This window comes from Lutra lutra, chromosome 2 (genome assembly GCF_902655055.1).
Source record: "Lutra lutra chromosome 2, mLutLut1.2, whole genome shotgun sequence".
Lineage (NCBI taxonomy): Eukaryota > Metazoa > Chordata > Mammalia > Carnivora > Mustelidae > Lutra > Lutra lutra.
Genome location: NC_062279.1, coordinates 89,522,782 through 89,543,163, shown reverse-complemented (window position 1 = coordinate 89,543,163; position 20,382 = coordinate 89,522,782). Strand labels below are relative to the sequence as shown.

Here is a 20,382-nt window from a genome sequence, read left to right as displayed (position 1 = left end):
CTTATTTGGAAATAGGGTCTTTGCAGATGTAGTTAAGATGAAGTCATACTGGATTTGGGTGGGCCTTAGAGCCAATGGCTGATATCCTTATAAAAAAAAGAGGACACGAGGTGCCTGGGTGGCTCAGTTGGTTGGGTGATATCCTTTGGCTCAGGTCACGATCCCCAGAGTCCCAGAATTGAGTCCCACATCAGGCTGCCAGCTCCATGGGGAGTCTGCTTCTCCCTCTGACCTTCTCCCCTCTCGTGCTCTCTCTCACTCTCTCTCTCAAATAAATAAATAAAATCTTAAAAAAAAAAAAGAAAGAAAGAAAGAAAAGAGGACACAGAGATTCAGAGGAGACCCAAAGGGAAGAAGGTCATGTGAAGATGGAGGCACAGATTGATATAATGCTGCTCCAAGCCAAGGAATGCCAAGGATTTCTGGGAGCCATTAAAAGCTAGGAAGAGGCGGGGCGCCTGGGTGGCTCAGTGGGTTAAGCCTCTGCCTTCGGCTCAGGTCATGATCTCGGGGTCCTGGGATCAAGCCCCGCATCGGGCTTTCTGTTCGGCGGGAAGCCTGCTTCCTCCTCTCTCTCTGCCTGCCTCTCTGCCTACTTGTGATCTCTCTCTGTGTTAAATAAATAAATAAAATCTTTAAAAAAAAAAAAAAAAGCTAGGAAGAGGCAAAGAAGGATTTTTCCCTAAGGCCTTCTTACGAAGCATGTACCTGCTGACACCTTGATTTCAGACTTTTAGCCTCCAGAACTTGGAGAAAAGAAAGTTCTGTTGTTGAAAGCCACCCAGTTTGTGGTAATTTGTTATGACAGCCCTAGGAATCTATTACATAACTTACAAGTGCATAGAACCGTCTGGTCAGTATTGCTCTACCCTAATTTAACCCTTTATATTTCTGTTGTCCCAGTTTTCTCAGTTATTTGTTTGTATCTTCAATAGAGTTGCCTCTGATTTTTTCCTTGCTCTTCTACCCCCATTCCCCTTTTTATTCTACCCCCTTTTCTCTAACTTTGTTTCTGCCCTTTTTATTTTCTTCCTTTTTCCTAATACTTTTTTCAGTGGGCTATCTTGTATTTCCATTCTGATTAAAATCTATTTTCTGGTTTTCTTGCCTATGGTTCTTCTTCTCTGGAGAAGGAATATACATTCCCACATTGCTGAACTCAAGATGTGACCACATGATCTGCTTTGGTCAATCAAATGTAGTCGGAAGTGATGTGTATCACACTTAGGCAAAAGCTTTAAAACTAAGCATAGTTGGCCATATTTCTTTTCCTTCGGCCATGGGAACTGGATGGCCAGCCTGGATCCCAGAATGAAGACAAGGAATAGCACAATTACAGTAGACCTACAGTAAACATGTAGCATGAATGAAAAATAAACATTTGTTGTAAGTCCCTAATGTTTGGGAGATATTTGTTATGATGGCTTAACCTGTCTTGATAGATACAGGTTTTTTTAAAGATTTCTTTTTTTAAGATTTTATTTATTTGACAGAGAGAGAGAGAGAGATCACAAGTAAGCAGAGAGGCAGGCAGAGAGAGAGGGTGAAGCAAGCTCCCCACTGAGCAGAGACCACAATGAGGGACTCGATCCCAGGACCCTGAGTTCATGACCCTTGAGGGACTCGATCCCGGGACCCTGAGTTCATGACCCTAGCTGAAGGCAGACGCTTAACCCACTGAGCCACCCAGGTGCCCCAAAGATTTTATTTTTGAGTAATCTCTCCACCCAACATAGGGCTTAAATTCACAACCGCAAGATCAAGAATTGCTTGCTCCACTGACCAAGCCAGCCAGACACCCCTAAATACAGTATTTTATGTTAATTTCTTCCTCTTCTTCCTAACCTTCATTGGGAAAACCTTCCAGAGCTCCCTTTTACCTAATGAATAAAAGCCAAACTACTTAGACTGACATAAAATTTACCTGACCCTGGGGCGCCTGGGTGGCTCAGTGGTTTAAGCCTCTGCCTTCGGCTCAGGTCATGATCCCAGGGTCCTGGGATCAAGCTCCGCATCGGGCTCTCTGCTCAGCAGGGAGCCTTTAAAAAAAAAAAAAAAAAAATTTACCTGACCCTAACCAGTTTTTATCCTTTTATTTTTATTTTTTTGCTTTGAAAGTTATTACTAGAAAAGGAGCAGTTAATCACATTAGCTACATTATATTTAGCAGAATATTATGCATATTTTCCACTCTCTTATTAATTGTTTCTGTAGGTCAAGCCCTGCTTAAGACCAACTAGAGAGTATGACTAAGCCACAGAAGATCCAGCCTAGGAAAGGATGGCTAGAGTAAAGTCCTGCAGGAACCTGTGGTCAGAAATTGACCCAGTAGGTTGATGACCAAAACAGAGATGAAAGATCTGAAATCAGGGCCAGAATATGTTGGTAGTGCTCGGAGGTGGGAGAGATTGCACGAATAGAAGTCAGTAGCTAAGCCAGAACTGAGAAATGAGTGTGGGTCCCAGGAGTAAGACCCACAGGGAATTAAATATCAAGATATGAAAGATGATGGGGTGTTATGGACTGAATTGTATTCCACCCCCCTCCCCAAATTCACATGTTGAAGCCCTAACACCTAATGTGACTAAATTTGGAGACAGAGCCTTTAAAGAGGTAATTCGAGTTAGATGAGGTCATAAGGGTGGAGCTATCACCCAGTATGACTGGTGCTCTTTTAAGAAAGGGAAGAGACACCAGGAATGTGTGAGCATAGAGAAAAGTCCATGTGAGGACATAGGGAGAAGATAGCCACCTATAAGCCAAAGAGAGAAGCCTCTGGAGAAACCAATCCAGCTAACACCTTGATCTTGAACTTTCAGCCTCCAGAACTATGAGAAAATAAATTTCTATTAAGTAGAAATACCACCTATTCTGTGGTAGTTTGTTATGATAGTCCTAGCAAACTAATACATGGCATAGCAGGGAGGAAGGTCCTACAGGCCAAGCCCTGGACAAGATAATTATCAAAACTCTGCTCTCACCACAACTTTCCTTCATCCATAACCACTTCCTACCTGGAGCTCTCCACTACTCCAAAGGAATCACGGCCCTTCTGAAAACGAGTTATGTCTTGTGTCTTAGACTCCTAGGCGGGAACTACAATATTTCTCTTGTACCACCCAGAGATTTGTGCTATGTATATCACAAAGGCTTATTCAGTGCTTAAGGGTTGATTCATATGTTCTCTGTGTTTCCTAAATCAGAGGTTCATAACTTCATGGGAACCCTGAGAAAGGGGGTAATTCATAGATGGAATTTAGAAGCTGGCCCACAGCTTTTGTCAGGTTCTCAAAAGAAATCCTAGTCCTCAAGGGTTTAAAAAAAAATACTTCAACTCTGATACTGGCTTTCGTTAGACCCTTTTTTTTTTTAAAAGATTTTATTTATTTATTTGACAGACAGAGATCACAAGTAGGCAGAGAAGCAGGCAGACAGAGAGGTGGAAGCAGGCTCCCTGCAGAGCACAGAGCCTGATGTGGGGCTCGATCCCAGGACACTGGGACCATGACCTGAGCCGAAGGCAGAGGCTTTAACCCACTGAGCCACCCAGGTGCCCCTCGTTAGACCCTTTTGACCAATGCCAATGTTATGTGGATCAGTTCCTATGCAGTAATGTAATCACTTGATTTGTCAAAGTTCTCCAATCACATTTAGACATTGGATAAGTTTCTAAATCTAATCTCCAGCTCCATCTGTTAAGTGGGTAGTTTATTGTCCTCAGCTTCATGAGCTGTAACTATTTTAGAAATGACAGCCTTAGAAACAATAAGAGTTTGGATATCTGCCCATGAACTTTCCCAAAGTAAAGCTATACTTAAAAGACATTGTAGGGGGGTGCCTGGGTGGCTCAGTCAGTTAAGCATCTGCCTTCGACTCAGGTCATGTTCCCAGGGTCCTGGGTTCGAGTGCCGTGTTGGGCTCCTTGCTGCAAGGGGAGTCAGCTTCTCCCTCTGCCCCTCTTCCCACTAGTTCTTTTAATCAATCTCTCTCTCTCTCTCTCGAATAAATAAATAAATAACCTTTTTTAAAAAAAGACATTGTAGATTCAAGGTTTTTTTATTTAAAAAAATAATGAGTTATCTAGTTAGAAGAAATATAGTGGATCTTTTTAATCATTTTATAGATTAATAAGATCTAGAGAAAACATCTAATATAGCAGAATCAAAATTCCCAAGCTTTGCCACCTACAAATGAACTCTGTAGCTACGTAATTACATTTAAGAGGTAAGTCACATATCTTCACTTAAGATATAAATCCAGTTTGCTTTACCCAAGTTATTTCTGTGTTAATGTACCTTTCTATAAGAAATTTCACTTTGATCATTTCGTAAAAATATAAAAAATCAATTTCAGTATTAGAATATTTTTATAGGTCACGTCTTTTTTCCATAGTTCTCCAGCTACAACTTTCTCCACATTGTCATTAGATTAATGTAATTACCTGAAATCAGTCTCATCAAGCTATCTCAAATAAATGGGGAATGTGGTTAGAATACGAAGTCAATTTTTCAGGTCCCAGAGAAAATTTCCATAGCCAAACCAGGCAAAATCTTCAGAAATGTTTGTCCTCCATATCCTGTAATAGTACCACTATTCCCGTGGCCCTCAGGAGCTGCCAGAAAAAAATGGTGCCTGTGTCTCTTACACTTCGCAGACCCCGATGTGCACAGAGGCAGAGGAGAAGCAAAGTCAAACACAGCCCACTCCTTTGATCCTACCTCTGAGGAGATGGCTCACACCCTAGACCTTGGCTAAGGAAAAACATCCCATTGTCTGAGGCAGAAGGACATCACGTCATTTCATCCTGTGCCTGCAAAGGCTGTTCAGAACAAGTAATCCTGATTGTAGAGACGTGAGACAGTTCCCAGCTGCACCGTGACTTGTTTTTGGTTCCTAGGCAAATTGCCCAGTTTCCTCTGCTTCCAAATTTCCCCAACTGCAAAATAGATATAATTATTGTTACCTTTCTCTTGCGGAGTTCTGACAAAGAAAGAGGGCAAATGTTTCTGAAGTGGTTGGAAACAATTGTCTAAGGACAGACTTGCCTAGAACTATAAGTGGGGTTTTTGTTTATTTTTGTTGTTGTTATTTTGCTTTTGGCCCGACTTTGGCATTAAGTGTAGAAAAATCTAAATTATAACCATTCATCTGATGTCAGTGGAGCGCTAAGAGTCAACGAAGCGCTGTGCCAGGCAGAAGGAGCACATCCCTACCCTCGAGGAACTCACAGCTCCCTCACAAGGAGGTATTTTATGCCTGGAGGTTGGCTAACGCAAGCACAGCCATTGGACAAGGTCGCTGGGTTGGACTCCTACTCTAACTCACGAGCTGGAGACCTGGAAAAATCACTCCGCTGTATTAAACCTTGGTTTCCTCACACAAACCACAGTAGCCACCATTTGAGTGTCTGCTGGGTGGCAGGAGGTATTCTTGGCACTTGCATTGACCTGAAACTCGGAACGACTGCCTGAGATAGATAGAGAGGATTATCATCCCATATTTGTATCCCCATCTTACACATAAGGATACTGAAGCTTAGAGAGGTTTCGTAATTTGTCCCAGCTCATACAGTTAGGGAGTGGGGAAGCCAGGATGCAAACCCAAGCTGCATGGCCTCAAAGCATGCAGACCTTACCATTTTTTTTTTAAGATTTTATTTATTTATTTGACAGACAGACATCACAGGTAGGCAGAGAGAGGAGGAAGCAGACCCCCTGCCAAGCAGAGAGCCCAATGTGGGGCTCGATCCCAGGACCCTGGGATCATGACCGGAGCCGAAGGCAGAAGCTTTAACCCACTGAGCCACCCAGGTGCCCCAGACCTTACCATTTAAAGAGCACTACCCCAAAATGGGATCACAGTTAGACTCGTCTCATATAGACTTATGAGGATCAACTGAAATCATGCATAAAAAAACTGGTAGCACAGTGTCTGACATGTAATAAATGTACAATAAAGGTAGAAGTAGCAGTAGAACAGAATAGACGCCTATATAAATAACCCTAAAGCCAAGTCAAAAATAAATGGGTAACACTAGTCTATTTCATGAGAAAACTTCTTCTCCTAGACCAGTCCTTGTACAGAGGGTTTTAGTAAAGAGTGGTGTTGGGGGAATAATGGTGCATGAACCGCACCATTTCTGAATTGGCATCCAAGTGATGTATAATATGAATGAGTGATGCTTCATCTATCCAGAAGTTTCTGAAGGTCGTTTAAAGAAAATTGAAAGTATCTGAGGTATCCCGCTTCTATTAAAACTGAGACTGTATTCGTGAGAACAGTTTCCAACTAAGCAGTGTAAAAATGCATCTGCTGTAATTATTCTTCTCCCCTTCCCTTACCCCCACCCCCCAATTTCCTTTAAGAAGAAACAACAGCAGAGTTTCTTTTCAAAGTCTTAAAATAAAAATCCCCAAAAAAGGGATCCTGCTTGCTTTTAGAGTTGTTTGAAAAAGGGAAAAAAAATGCATAAAGAGCCACGTGCTTCTGTTCTGGCCAAGTTATTAGCCTCTGAGAACAAGAGCTAGAGGAGAGGACTGTTAACCCCATCGTCTCAGGCAGGATGAGCTGGTTCCCAGTTGGCTTGCACAGCCTGGAAAGCTCCTCACGCCCTCCGAAAGAGGCCAGCCTGCTGGAGAACTGCAGGAATCTGCAACAAAAACGGTGACAGCCTGAAACACACCCGCTGCCAACCTCCACATTTGTCTGTCACCTCAGGCCCCAACGAGTTGACAGAGCAGCAGAATTTCAACTCCAACAGACTCAGTGTGCTTCTGGGAAGAGAAGCAGAGCTAACGAGAGAAGAGATTTTTTAAAGAGTTTGGCTATTTATCCAACTTTTACTTCCTGGCTGTGTGCAAAGAGGAGATTCAACTCCAATTTTGTATCAAGGCTCTGGGTCCAGTCACATCCCTGAAGGTAAATTTTTATAAGTTTACTGTATCATCTCATTGCATTTGTTATACTAATTTGTATGATCTGATGAAGATGTCTAAAATTTTTTTCCTAGTACAAAGCCATTTATTTACAAAAAAACAAAAAACAAAAATCCTTTTGTGTGATTTACAGAAGAGCTAAATAGGCAAGTTTAACTCTCATATTCATGTTTCCTTTTCTTCTCCAAGATTAAATAGTAAATTGTAATAAATGATGGTTTTTAATGTCGCCCACAAACACAAATGTAGAACCGTTGCTGGTCACATTAGCATTCAGATCTTGATGACGTCTGAATCTGGGAATGGGTTTTGTAGAATATTTTGCTAAATATATTAAATAATTCATAAGGGATGTGGTTTCTTTTAAACTTTCCAAATCAAAGCATTTTCCATGTTTAAATTACCTGGAATTATTTCATCACCATCGTTGTCTTAGTCTGTACCTAACAGCAATGTAGAAATGGAACATTTTGCTTTTCCAAAAGGTAGGAAAATTCCTATCCTACTATGATCTTTGATTATTTTTTAATTATTAGGACTATTATTCATTTCCTAACTCCCTTTTATACTTTTACGACTAATTATGTCTTGTCTTCTTCTACCATGTTTTTAAGATGCACACACATAAAATTTTTCTAATTCGTAATGATGTCTTATTTGGGGAGGGAAAGGGGAGAGAGGGGAGCCGAAGAGCTAAGGAGATTCTGGTAACTCCTCTAGCGTGAGGTACTGTTATTTCTGGCTCTGTTGAAATGAAAAGCAATAATGCAAGTCACGCTCACTCATTCTCCCAGGTATTAGAGTCCCCCTGCAGGAGAAAACCATGCTTTCAACTGCAGATTGATGCTGCTGATACTCTAACCAAGAGGTACTGCGGAAAGAGTATCTCTTTTGCACTGCCTTTAATCTGCAAAGAGGTTAAGTATGTCACCTTGGCATTGTATCTGAGCTTTCTTCTGGCCCACAGCCTAAGTACACGGAATAGAAATGTTCACTCAGTCCAACTCAGCAGAAATCTTTTTTTTTTTTTAATCTCCCCTTTCTCTTGGATGCCAACTTTTTTTCAGTTCAGAGCTTATTCACCTAAACTTTGATGGTAATGACTACTGTTAACTTTGACTATTTAAAAAAAAAAGACACTCTCCTTAGGAAAGACTTAAGTTTATATTTCTGTTCATTCAACAAGATCTAGCAAAGCAGAGCAGTCACTTATCATCCAGTCAACCAAAAGAATATGTACGTGTTATTAATGAATCTTGCCCTTTTTTTTTCTTTTATGGAATTTCTGTACAGCCATTCAGCAGTTACTGAGGCTTCTTTTCCAGGTCTGTTGGGATTCAGTTCCCAGTCTTTCTCACGTGCAGCTCCACTTATCAACTACGTAAAAAAACAGTGATGATAGAAATGAAGGGCGATGTTTCTAGACAATGCCCGAACATTATTCATTTCGTTTCCTCTTGACAGCTTGTCATTTTTATTCCATTAATTTGTAACAGTACACAAGCATTGCTATTCAAGTTTAGCACAATGTCCAGAATGTGTTAGGAATCAGTTTCCACCAAAAAGAACAAAAACGACTACAGTTTTCCCTCCACATATCCTTCTGGAACAACCTTCAGTGAAGGAGAAAGGGGCCCCTTAAAATGAGAGGAACTTCTGCAGTTGGCCTGCCAGTCCAAGAGATGCCTGGTGAAGCTGGGGTGTCTGGTTCATACAGGCCCACCGGGCATCTTCCACCAAAGGCTCAGCTTGCAGTGGTAGTACCAGCTGGGGCCAGCCCGGTTTTTGTCTTGGGCACCAAAAGATGGACAGAAATCTGGGAAACAGAGTGTGTGGTCTTGATTGATTGTAGGGACATGGTTTAATAAAGTGAGTCAGATCTGGGCTCTGGAAACATACAGACCTGGTTTCCATCTGGGTCTTGCTAGGCTCTGTGACTTCGGGCAAATGAATCTTTGAGCCTCAGGCTTCTCATTTGTGGAAATGAGGGTCATAAAATTAGTTGCCACCTCAGAGATGTGTGGTGACATTAAGTCAAGAAAAATAGCTATGCCTGGTGCATATGAAGTAATCAGTCAGTCATAGCTAATATGAACACACTACCCTATCTATAAGTCCCGAAGAGAACTCTGTAAGAAGGGAATTTACTGTAGGTTTTCTCTCAAGGTCTTTTATTTACTCATCTATTAAGCAAGTAGTAATAATAATACCCACAAATGTGGTTGTTGTGGGAATTAAATGAGGTATTTTTTAAATACTAAGTACAGCACTTGACAGAAGGGCATGCCAGGAGAAAGTGTTCAGTTATGCCCTTGAAGTGATTTTTCTGCTAACAAAATTGGGGATCAGGAAGGAAATATTCTTTGAATTGTCTTTTTTTACCCAAAGAAATTCAAAAATAAATCTGACTCTGTTGTACTCCCCTGGGGTGGAGGGGCTCAATGCGAAGTATTCATTACCGTCTTTTACTCCTTCATCAATTAGTTGCTTCTTAATGGCCAGTCAAACGAAACCAAAGGGAGTTTTCTGTTTCAGAGTGCCATTAAGAGAGAGAGAGACGAAATGCTGCTTTGCAGTCAATTCTGTTTCGTTGGCCTAGTTGGACAGGGGAGAAGGCCCCCAATATTTCTCCTTTCTTATCTTTTCTAAAGGCGAGAATAGGGGGTTAGGCTTGTTCTGGGGGTATTTTTTCCCCTTTCTAACTGAAATTCAAACGAAAGGGTTTGGGTTTTGTTTTTTGTTTTTGTAAACCTCTCCCCTATGCTCCTCACATTGAAATGTCAGCTGCTTTTTCTGGCTACATGTAGCAGGAGCAGCCTGTCGTCATAGCAATGAAAGGGTATAGAGAGACTCGAGTTTCATGACCCACTCTGTGAAATAACTCTTAGTCGGCTCTAAAATCCTTCTTTAGAAAAGAAGTCTCCAGTCCTGGCTTGTTTCCTTCCTATTATGTAACCCACTTATGTACACCAATTGCAGGAGCTAAATGTTTCCTTTAGAGAGTCAATGAATCAATGCTAAGAAAATGAACAAGAAAGCTACTGAAACAGTGACCAGTTTCCTCTGGAGTGCAGGGGAAAAAACAACTGGGAAGGCAAAGGAAGAAAGAAATAATCTCCCTTCATAGCACACACTGCACAGCCAGAATAAATCCATTTTCCTAGTTCCCACTGGCTCCTCCCATCTTCACGACACACCACAGCAGAATGGTTATCCAGGAGAATCCTGGGGCAGCCTGCCTGGGCTCACAGCCTGGCACTCTCTCATCTTCTGTCTCCTTGCCTCTGTCTTCTCATCTGTAAAACAGAGCTAATAATAGTCATAAAACTGTTGTGGGAATCGAATGAGGTTGTGCGTGTAAGGCTCTTATTCCAGGGTCTGACCAGTGGTCAAGGTTGACTATTAAGCTTCCAGGCTTCAATTTCCCCTGTTTGTTAAATGAGTGTAACAATAATTCATAAGACTGTTGTAGGATTAACTGAAAGAATGGGTGTGTTATGCCCCAATAATGGGTCCGTGATTAAAGGAGCGAGACCGATATGAAGTGAAGGTCAAGCAAAGCTTTATTTCACGCCAAGCATCAAGAATCTAACCGAACATTTGGGGCCGCACCTCTTACAAGAGAGGGCGACCCCTCTCTGTTTCCCAGACTATCTTTTAAGGGCAAAGGCCATGCGGTCGGGCCTGGCCACGCACAGGTGGCCAATGAGATTGTAACACACACAGGGTAACTCCACAGTGATGCTAGGTGACCAATTGAGTTACAATTTACCCTAGTAGACATTGGATTTAGCCTATCACACCTTGTTTAGGATTGGCGCCCAAAAGGCTTCCAAAGGGCGGGGCCCATACTCCTTGGTAACCAGGGAGACAGTATGCATCCCCCCCACTGATCGGATGCCTCCACCTGGCCTGACCCACCTTTGTATCTGGGCTTTGTTACCTGAAGCTGGTTTCTGGGACTTGTCTCCAAGTAAATCCCCTGGGGGAAGGGGAGCAGGGACAGTTTCTAAATAGGTCCTTATAGGTGTAAGTGCTCAGTAACTCGTAGTTCTTTTAATACTTTTCATCATTGTGTCTAACTCTGATAGCAATAGCTTTCTTTCAACTCGGAATTTCCCAATGAGTAACTGTAATGAACGCAGGCCTCAGAATTATCATCATATAAATGTGAACCACTGAATGCCCGAAGAGGAAAAAAAAGAAAGAAGGGTTCTTACATTTATAAAGAATAAAGAAAATTCTCATTTTGATTAACAGTAGAATAAAAGGTTATTAAAATATCTTAGCTTTTATTAAGATGCTTTATATTAAAATTTCTGTTTTAGTTTCTACGGTGTTGTCCATGCCATGCGATTATGTAAACAAGTAATCTTTTGTCTCAAACAATTCATGTATTCAATGTTCTGTACCATGAGAAATGCCAGAGGTGCTACAGGAGTGAATATAGAGAGGGGCTGTGCTCTGGTGGCTCTTAACTGTGTAGGTAGGGAGACTGTCATTCAACAAATCATCACATTAATAAAAAGTGTTTATGCCCAAGTGCTTGTGCACAAAGTGACCTCAAATACAAAGCCATCTTTATTTTTCTAATGAAAAGATCCTCAGCCAAAGGCCTAAATGCACGAAGGATCTAAATGCACAAATGGAGAGTATGTTGTAATGTATACTTAAGATGCCTAAGATGTACTCACTGAACCCACTCTGTAATTTTCTAATACAGACTAGTGCATCATCAGTCCTCTGCAAGTTGTTTATAACACACTTCTCAAAAATCTGCCAATGCTGCAAATTGGATCCCCAAGCATGAATTCTTTCTATGGTAATGATCTCTATGTATTAATCACTTTATTGCTTTTCCCAGTCCTCTTTCAAGTGATGTGGGAAAGATCTTAGGGTTCAAAACCAAGGGCCAAGAAAGAATTCTTGAGACATCTTCAGTGCAAAAAGCTGGTTTTATTAAAGCACGGGGACAGGACCTTAGGCAGAAAGAGCTGCACTGGGTTCATGACTAGTAGATGATTATTATATACTTTCAGGTTGGGAGGGGCTTAGGGATAACACAAGCCTCCAAGGTATTTTGAAAACAAGGTTTCCAGGACCTTGAGGGGGCCAGCTATTGTTAGGAAAAGGTCATTTATTACTGTTTAGTAAAAACAAAGTCTCAGTTATGAGACCCTTCAGATGCATATCAGTGGGTCCATATGCTTTGGGTATGATTGCCAACATGTATCTTGGGGAGGAGAGGTAAAGGAAGTTTCCAAAGGAATTTTTATATGTTAAAGTAGACTTACAGGATCCTGGGGGCGACGGTCAGGCTAAGATAGCCTTTTGTCCTTAGCAAAGTGTTACATTGAGGCAGCTGAGTTCCTACAGCAATGTCACTCTGCCTGTTTCAAGGACTTGTCAATGGGCTGTAAGAAGTAAAGAAATTTAATTTCTCTTTTGCCTTTGTTTCCCACATCAGAAGGACTTATTTGAAACCACTTGAGTCTGTAAGGTGTGGTTTTCTAAAACTGCAGTTCTAACACTTGCAATAATGAAATCATACCTCAAGAATAATTACCACATCTGCTTGAAATACCTTTATCTCCTTTTTTTATTGTGAAGATGACCGCCTTAAACATGACAAAAATAAGCATTGCTTGAGATCATTTCAGGCTGTTTTCCTGAAATGGTACTTTGCTGTTCAAAATGAAGTCATTGAGACAGTGGTCTTTAATGTGAGAGATCTCAGAAGCATTAGAATATAAGGCAAATCCCTCCTTTTCATAACATAATTCTGGGGGTGAAAAATTCACAGTATATTTGAATATGTATTATATATAATTATATGCTGGGGCACCTGAGTGGCTCAGTGGGTTAAGCCTCTGCATTTGGCTCAGGTCATGATCCTGGAGTCCTGGGATAGAGCCCCACATGGGGCTCTCTGCTCAGCAGGGAGCCTGCTTCCCCCTCTCTCTCTCTGCCTGCCTCTTGCCTACTTGTGTTCTCTCTCTGTGTCAAATAAATAAATAAAATCTTTTAAAAAAAAATTATGTGCTGAAATAAGTGTTAAGAGGACAAAACACCTTTGTTCTAAGAAAGTATGTAAGCAGCCTGACCCCTGCGGAAGGTCAGTGATGGCTTTCCCTGATCTAAAGCTAAATGGGTGTTACTCTCTGGTGTCCCTGTGTGTGCTTTTATGCCCCTGTGTGTGTGTGTGTGTGTGTGTGTGTGTTGGGTGGTGGTGTTGTGATGAGTGGGAGCTGGCAAGAGAATTCTGTGATACCTTGGACAAAGACCCTGTAGCAAGGAGGATCATGGGCTATTTGAGGAAAAGAGAGAAGGCCAGCTCCTGTGAGAGCAAAGAGCAGAACGATGGGAAATGCAAATCCTAAGCAACTCTCCTCATGATGCCCTCTTCCCTGAGCACTAAATGTTTTCCCCCTGCTTGATTCATGTTTAATGTGTATCTTTACCATCTCTGTCAAATTCTGGTTAGACTCAGTGCCCCAACTGGCATTAACCATGTTTAACCCTCACTTGGCCCCACAGGGTATAGGTTGGGTTAGGAAGAATGACAGCCAGTTGAAAGTCAGAGCTCCAGAAAATCTGTATCATTCACAGCTGGGACACCTTGATGTAGATGGTGACTCAGCAGAGAACTCAAAATAGAAGAGAATCTTTTTTTTTAATCCTTCAGATAACTGTAACGTCAAGCTACAGAGCTCTCCCAAGAGACTCATTAATACCTTAAAAGCCCTGAAACATCAGTGTTAACTCTGGATCAGGTAACCATATGCACATGTCAGCCAAAATGACTGAAGGGTAACTGAAGGGTAACTGAAGGGTGACTGAAGTGTTTCCTCTCTAATAACAAAGCCTTTGGCTATCTTATAAAGACAGAGTGAAGGAAAAGTTTGATTATGAAATACCTAGGATAATCATTTTGTTTACTACGTTTCCCTGAAAGGAAATTCTTACATAGTTTTTTTTTTTTTTATTTATTTGACACAGAGAGAGAGATCAAAAGTAGGCAGAGAGAGAGAGAGAGAGGGGAGGAAGCAGGCTCCCTGTGGAGCAGAGAGCCCGACGCGGGGCTCGATCCCAGGACTCTGGGATCATGACCCAAGCCAAAGGCAGAGGCTTTAACCCACCGAGCCACCCAGGCACCCCTTCCATAGTTTTAATAATTACTAAAAATAGCAGCCTGCAGTCTTCCTCTGACATAAGTGAATTCAGCAGAAGATCTACCTGGTCTTATCTAGAAGCGTGGATGTACATGGTCTAAGAAACAACATGCCAAGCGTAAGAAGAAAAACAAAATAGAGAAAACAGTCGAAGCAAACCTCTTTTCTTTCTAGGGTATATATGGTGTGTCTTTCTCAGTTTGTTGGACTTTAGACAAGGTAAGGTGAACAGATCAATAGTCATAATCTGCCTTGAAAACCAAAAATGTTGAAGGAAGGTTTTTTCGTTTCCTTGGCCTAGAAGTAAGGGGAAGGAACTGTAAGTTTGGCTGAAGCTGCCTGTGAAGGAACCAACATCCTGGGGGAGAGGGGGCAGCTCAGCTGCCTGGGGACTTCCAGGGAACATGAGGGAAATTCACTTCAAACAGTAACTACCAGCACTAAAATTTCCAAGGAGTTAATTTACATGGCCAACAGAAGAGATAGAAAAGAATAGATTCCAACCCTGTTCCTCCCTTAGAGGAATGGATAGCTATGTACCCCTTCCTAGTGCAGTGGTCAGACAGCTTGTTACTGCTTAAGAGAAAAGAAAAGAGAAAGGAGATAAAGAGAGAGAAGAGGTATCTAGTGACACAAGGAGTACCCAGTAGAGAGAGATGGTTCAAACAGGTAGATTTAAGCCAAGAGAGAACATGCAGAACTTCAAAAATACAATTTATCTTTTTAACTTTTAATTTAAATTAGTTTATCAAATGAATCAATGGAACGAATGTCCTACCAAACTATAGAAACTGAAACTGAAATACAAAAATCTACTCTGACCCAATCTTATTCTAATTTAAACCTCTAGAAAATATCCTAGAAACTGAAATGCAACCAGTCACAAATAAGAACCCAAAATGAATCAGAGGACCCAGAATATATTCTGTTGGTTTGTGTAAATTCACTCCTAAATCTAGATGGAGAGTGACATTCTAGGGAGTATCAAACTTTGGGCTACCTTCCCTTCTCTAAGAGACAGAAATTTCTGGATATCAGGAGCTAGAGAGACCAAGAGTCGGAGAGTTCCATTCAGAAGTATTTCCTAACAAAGCAGCATTCCAAGCCATATTTAGCTATCACATGCACAGTTTTCCACCCTCCATCTAAAGGACCAGGCATTGGTCGTAGAGGCCAGAGCTGACATAGCTCCATCAATCTGGGGTGGCTGACACACCCATGGCCTGTTTTGCTGTGCCTTTCAGTCCAGTCCCTTTGGGCTCAGCTGGGCTACCTTCCCAGCCAGAGGAAAGGATACCCAGGGCCTTTTCCTTGTTTTTCCAGCGACAGAGCTTGTAGACCTGCTGAGAAATCTAATTACAACCTCCTTTCATGCTAAAATCCAATTACAACCTCTCCCAGGGTGAAAGCCAATCCTTTTGATACAAGAGGAAGCCAAACAAAGAGGCTTCAAGCTGGGGGTGTGCCTGTGTTCTGCCTTCTCTTAGGCAACTATGCAGAAAGGTTGCAGTGACCTTCTTTTGCCTTGAGTAGGAATGGTGGCCATAATCTATCACGACTCCCATCCTCATAAAAAGGAAAAATATTTTTATATCTGATGCTGGAGTTTCTCAGGATTTTCTCAAGCATCCATAAGTTGGGCAAAGCAAATTGTGAGCCACTCTGCACACACACATTTTTGATTCAGCAAGATGACTTTTTTAATTGAATTTGGAATATGTTAAGCAAGAAAAAAAGTGAGTTATTAAACCCAGTATCCTCCTATAATCTGTTCCTGATATCTTCAGTGTCCTGTGCTGCCCTTTCAGGTACCTGTTCACTTGTGGATAATGAGAAACTGCAGTGCTGCTGGAAGAAGGGTCATCCCAAATTCTGAACCCTAAATAAGATAAACAGAGACGGTTCTCAAAATAGTCATTTGTGGGAATACATATTTTCCAAGTACCTGGCTGGCATAAGTCTATAATTGCTGAAACAATAAAAATTTTAACCACGTTCTAATCAAGTATCTATCACTACTACAAATCACTGTAGTCATAGTGATTTGCAGTTTACCCCAAAAAATGGGCAAAATTTTTAGAAGGAGCATCCAGTTATCTATTAGGTTTTTAATTAGATATGAGTGGAGCAATGGGTTTTTTTTTAATAAGATAAAATTACCATAGGCGCACATAAAAGTGCCACATATGTAAAGTTAATATAAATATATAAACAAAGATAAGATTCACCATTTAATGACTCTCAAATACCTCCAACAGGAAAAGATTTTTTTTAAAGGTTTTATTTATTTATTTGACACAGAGAGAGAGATCACAAGTAGACAGAGAGGCAGGCAGAGAGAGAGGGGGAAGTAGGCTCCCTGCTGAGTGGAGAACCCGATGTGGGGCTCAATCCCAGTACCCTGAGATCATGACCTGAGCCGAAGGCAGTGGCTTAACCCACTGAGCCACCCAGGTGCCCCCAGGAAAACATTTTTACTATAGTTGACTCAACTTCAATTACCTAATCCTCTAAATAAGATGATAGGGAGCCAGTAGCAAGGATGACTGAGGTTTACAAAAGTCAGAATAATTGATGGTGATTGTAGGTCAATGAAAACCTGTAACTAGTTTTAAGACACCATGTTTGCTCAGACCTTCATGTTCTCTTAGCTCACTGGAATCATTTTTAACTCTCAAGCCATTAGTTCAGAGGGTCCCCTCAATGCGTTATTGGGAACCAAACAACTTGGAGCTAACTCTAAATCCATGCAGCATTCTGTTGGAGTTCAGTAGACTCAAAACACGAATGCTGAACCCTCTTCTTTCCCTCTTCTTTCCCTCTCTTCTTTCCCTGATCCCCAATGTCAGCACATAAGAGTAACCTTTGAGGACCTCATAGTGGAGTGCAGGTTAAGCTTTTCCCAGGAAACTTTTCAGCAACTTCCTAAAATATAAGTAGAGGTAGCTATTAGAAGCTTTTGTTTTAAACTGGGAAAACTGTTTGTTTGTTTTTTTTAAAGATTTTATTATTTATTTGACAGAGATCACAAGCAGGCAGAGAGGCAGGCAGAGAGAGAGGGGGAAGCGGGCTCGATCCCAGGACCCTGGGACCATGACCTGAGCAGAAGGCAGAGGCTTTAACCCACTGAGCCACCTGGGCACCCCATAAACTGGGAAAACTTTTGATTTAAACTCCCAATGATTTTGCGTTTAATAGCTCCTTAGATACCTATGGGGGCAAGGGAGGAGTATGGTTTTAGCTTACTGATAAAAACAGCTGCTTGGTGCCTCCTTGTAATCTGAAAGCAATTGAAAGTGATTGATTTCAAAAGCAAATGGTTTCTTGGGGCGCCTGGGTGGCTCAGTCGGTTAAAGCCTCGCCTTCGGCTTGGGTCATGATTCCAGGGTCCTGGGATCGAGCCCTACATCAGGCTCTCTGCTCGGCAGGGAGCCTACTTCCTCCTCTCTCTCTCTCTCTCTGCCTGCCTCTCTGCCTACTTGTGATCTCTGTCAAATTAATAAAATCTTTAAAAAAAATAAATGATTTTTTAAAAAAAGCAAATGGTTTCTTTTGGTTGGAAAATACTGTGGATAGGAGAGCAGAAGTTTACTATAGTCTGAGCTCTGGATATGATTAACTTCTTTTCTTTTCCCACAAGGTGACAGACAAAAATCTAGCCCATGCTTATTTTACGTTTGGTTCTTTGTTTTATCTTTCCCAAATCCTCGGTATTTGGATGGTGGCCAAATAAGGCCTGAGGTTGTAATCCTGGCTGGAGGTGGCTGAGTCACCTCACACTTTCCAGCATCTTGATAACAGGGCTAACATCTCTAAAGATCCATAGCATAGTTATTGATGTAGTATGTACATTTTAGTGCCATGAAGCTATTGAAAATAGTCATTGTCCAAAAAGAATTAACAGCAGATTCCCTTATACAGTGTTATTCATCCAAAATACAACTTTGTTTCAATGTGGCTAATTAGACTACTCCTTTTTTTAAAATTTTATTTATTTATTTGACAGAGAGGAATATCACAAGTAGGCAGAGAAGCAGGCAGAGAGGGAGGGAAGCAGGCTCCCCGCTAAGCAGAGAGCCTGATGCAGGCAGGGCTCGATCCCAGGACCCTGAGACCATGACCTGAGCTGAAGGCAGAGGCTTAACCCACTGAGCCACCCAGGTGCCCCTAGACTACTCTCGATTAGGCAATTCTCTACATGTTTGGACTAACTACCCCAAAACAGTGGTTTTAGAACAGATGTTTACAATGTTTAGTCAGCCTCAGTTAATGAATTGGATTTCCTTTGGTATAGGAAAGGACTACAAAATAGAGGAGGAAAGAACAGAGAGACTAATTTACTTCCTAAGGTTCCAGTTTAATCCTGGTGTCCTAACATTCTGGAGATTGCATGAAAAGCAAAATGGGAGAGTACTTTAAAGTGGAAAAAAAGGTCATGTTCCAATACAAAATACTCCCAGAGCTACCGGCACATGTTTCTTTCTAAAACTCTTCAATCCACCTTTCAAATCTTATGATTATATCAGCAGAACCATCATTATTGAGTGCTAATCACATTTGAATACCTTGTAGCTTTAGATTCTTTCCAAAGATGAGGACTGCTATGTTCCATTTAAAAAGAAGAATGTGCGGGGCGCCTGGGTGGCTCAGTGGGTTAAGCCGCTGCCTTTGGCTCAGGTCATGATCTCAGGGTCCTGGGATCGAGCCCCGCATCGGGCTCTCTGCTCAGCAGGGAGCCTGCTTCCTCCTCTCTCTCTGACTGCCTCTCTGCCTGCTTGTGATCTCTCTCTGTCAAATAAATAAATAAAATCTTTAAAAAAAAAAAGAAGAAGAAGAATGTGCCCCCAGGTAAGGCACTACAGAGGAGGAGAAATGTTCTCCTCTACCCTCTTATGTTCAGTGTTTGGGGCCTGCAAATTAAACTGACAAAAGACAGGTTAACAGGAGAAAAAGATTTATTCGTATGCAACCAGGAGCTGGCTCCTTAAACAGTTAAAGTTTAAGGCTTGTATAGGCTTATACTTATTTAGTAGGAGAAAGGAATGAGTGAGGGAAGAAACAGCTTCTATGAAAGGACAAAAAATTTCTTTAGGAAAGACAAATGGTTTGTAGAACAAACTGGAGATAAGAGAGTTTGTGAAAATGTTTTATTATGTAAGTGGTTTTTCTTCTTCAGAGCCATAAAACTCTCCTGGAGAGGAATTTATGGTAGGTTTACTCTTGGTCTCTCTCCCAGGAGTAGAAGCTACCCTGAAGAAGGAATTTATGGCATTTCTCATTTCTCATAAGGTTCTGCTTTTAGTCAGATAAAGGAAGCTCCAAGAAGGCTTCTTTCTGCATCTGTTGAATCTCAAATGCCCTCAACTTAAAATAATCTTCATACCAGCTCAAGGGTTCCAAGTGGGTCCCCACAGCAACTACTAGACAGACTTGAAACAGGGCAGCACGGGGGAGCAGGAGGCAGCTTCATTGGCAGAGGATCTGAAAATATTCAAACCCGTGAATCCTAAATTTTGAATCAAGTGTTGTTTGGTCAAGGTTCCAGCAAGGACATGATAGATCCAGGCAGAAAAATTGATTTGGGGATTTGAGAGAATGTATTAAGGGACTATTTATCAGGTGTTGATGAAGTTCTAGAATATACGTGAAGTTCGGTGGGGTGAGGTCCAGAGCCAATGACCAAGAAAGAATTCTTGAGACATCTTTGGTGCAAAATGGTGGTTTCTTAAAGCTCAGGAACAGGACCCGTGGGCAGGAAGAGCTGCTGCCCCGGGGTTATGAGGGGTGGCAGGTTATTTACCCTGGGGCTGGGGGAAGTAAGGAAAAGGGAGATTTCAACAGAACTTTCATATGCTAAAGAAGACCTACAAGATATGGGATACCAGAGGGCTTGCCATTGCCAAGGTCATTTTGCCCTCTAGCAAGGTATTAACATTAAGATGGGTGGCAAGATTCCTTAAGAATGTCACAGATGTCCCACCTAGGAGTGGGGGTGGGGGAGGTTGGAGGGTGTCAGCTTTTGCTTTGTCCTCAACCCACCTTCTGTGCCCTCATCAGTGTGAGCAGGGTATAGAGAAGCCACGGGGGTTCTGAGAACAGGCAAATAAGAACTAAGTTTGTACATGCCAGGGGAGGGAGCATTTTCTAAACTCAGACAGAAAATGCTGCATAGAGAGGGTAACTGAGGGGAGCTGTGACCTTCAAAAGAGGGACATAGTCACAAGAGAGGGAGCTGAGAAAATGCATACCCTGATTTTGCACTCCTCCTTCCCTCA

General features: G+C 41.7%; 1 protein-coding gene across 1 annotated transcript in view; it reads left to right on the top strand.

The window, feature by feature from the left end:
- The first annotated feature begins 6,538 nt into the window (after nt 1–6,538).
- The window catches only part of SPARCL1 (SPARC like 1), a 50,478-nt gene continuing 36,634 nt past the window's right edge, over nt 6,539–20,382 (top strand). The window contains exon 1 of the mRNA XM_047717936.1: nt 6,539–6,918. The gene's annotated coding sequence lies outside the window, so the exon portion shown is untranslated. The remainder of the gene's footprint in view (nt 6,919–20,382) is intronic.